We start from the raw sequence: 1,856 nt of genomic DNA, 5'->3' as shown, positions 1-1,856 counted from the left end.
TGGATAGATGGATGGAAAGATAGAAAGAGAGGTGAATGATTGGATGCATCAGCATATGACAAGCAGGTACAACTCTAGGTGGTCTCTATGCCCTGAGACCCTGAGGAAAATAAGGATGCCTGTGCTGGTGGCCCTCGCCTGGCCCTCCCTTGTAACCCCTCAACCACATTCCCTGGGAAGGCAACAGAGGTCTCTGGTCTTGCCCATTCAACCTTTGGCACACTGAGTGTCGGGCTCAGGTCTCTGTCTTGGACCCAGATCTCCTTAAGGTTGCGTGTGTCTGATCCTCTCTGGCCCTGGGACCCAGTCACTGAATATGTGGCTGAGACTGAGACTGGGGGTTGGGGGGCAGGTACCTTGGGCTCAAGCTCCCCTTGAAGGAGCAGATGGCGCCCACTCTCTGCCAAGTCTCTCCCTGAGGTGTCCTGAGAACCTCAAAGACAGAAGGTCTCAGCCCCTCACCTGGGACCCTGCCTCCTCATCTTCCCTGGGGGAGTCTCAGGCCTGAGATGGGGACCCAGACCCCACTGTCCCCAGACCCCAAGGAAGCATAGCCCCTGTTCACATGAGCCTGGGCTAGGCAGGCCCTCACTGTGTTGCAGATTGGCAGACGCTGCCTCCCTGTGTGGAGCTGGACCCACTGCAGGAGAGCCTGGAGGAGGAGACCCCTGGCGCCAGCCTGTGGCCCACCACCGTCACCTTCCTCACCCTCTTCCTGCTGAGCCTGTTCTACAGCACAGCACTGACCGTGACCAGCATCCGGGGCCCGTCCAGCAGCAGGGAGGTCCCCCAGTTCTGAGCAGCAGCCAGCAGAGCACAGGTATACATGCTGTAGATAGCATCTGTAGCAGGCAGAGCAAGCACTGCGGGCTCCTGCTGTGGGGGGTCATGCTCTCCTGGGGGGGGCCTTCACAGACACAGGACACAGGCAGGCCCAGGGTCAGGACTGAGCTTCACTCCAGTGCAGTAACCCAGATTCAGTCCAGGCTCCCCTGAGCCAGGATGGATGATGGATGGGTGGATGGAGGGTGAGTGATGAGGACAAGGGCTGGGACAGAGGGCATTGGCTGCTGCTCCTTCAGGCTGTGACCCTCTGTCTTTGCAGGGAGGAAGTGTGGAGGAACCTCTTGGAGAAGCCAGGCATGCCAGAACTCAGCCCTTTCAGAAGCCACCGACCCACCCCTACTCACATGCCTTCCAGGTGCAATAAAGTGGCCCCAAGGAAAACGTTCACAAACTCTGAATGAGGAGACAGGGGTCAGGGGAAGGGTGGTGGCTGTAGCCTGGAGGACTCCTGCTTCAAAGTCCCCCTGGGTGTCATGGTGGGCATGGTGGGCATGGACAGAGGGTACCTCTGGTCCCAAAATCAAGAAAGAACCTGATCTTGCATGAGGCTGTGGCCCAAGGATGAATGCTGGATTCACCAGAGACGGTGGCAAAGAAACCCATTCCCAAGGACTGTATGGGAACCCTGTTCCTCACAACCTGGACAGCCCTGGTCCTCCTCACTGGGTCCTCACCCTGATCACAGGGCCCTGTTCCTGACTAGTGGGCCCTTTTACTGATCACTGAGCTCTGGTCCTACTGCTTGGGTCCTGTTTCTGATCACGCAATTCTATCCTTGATCACTGAGCCTTAGTCTTCATCACTGAGTTCTACTCCTGTTTTTACCCCTGAACCTGATAACTCAGCCCTGGTTCTGATCACTCAGCCCTGGACCTGATCACTCGGCCCTGGTCCTCATTACTCGGCCCTGGTCCTCATCACTCAGCCCTGGTTCTGATCACTGAGCCCTGGTCCTCATCACTCAGCCCTGTTCCTCATCACTCAGCCCTGGTCCTCATCACTCAGCCCTG

General features: G+C 57.5%; 1 long non-coding RNA gene across 1 annotated transcript; it reads left to right on the top strand.

Annotated features, from left to right (window-relative positions):
- Positions 1-503: 503 nt before the first annotated feature.
- LOC108287134 lies at positions 504-1,393 on the top strand. The gene is made up of 2 exons (XR_001818223.2): positions 504-820; positions 1,106-1,393. It is a non-coding gene; the product is annotated as an uncharacterized LOC108287134 (long non-coding RNA).
- The last annotated feature ends 463 nt before the right edge of the window (positions 1,394-1,856 follow it).

The sequence above is a fragment of the Cebus imitator genome, unplaced genomic scaffold (genome assembly GCF_001604975.1).
Source record: "Cebus imitator isolate Cc_AM_T3 unplaced genomic scaffold, Cebus_imitator-1.0 Scaffold338, whole genome shotgun sequence".
NCBI lineage: Eukaryota > Metazoa > Chordata > Mammalia > Primates > Cebidae > Cebus > Cebus imitator.
The sequence above is the reverse complement of the archived record's forward strand: the minus strand, read 5'-3'. Positions and strand labels throughout refer to the sequence as shown.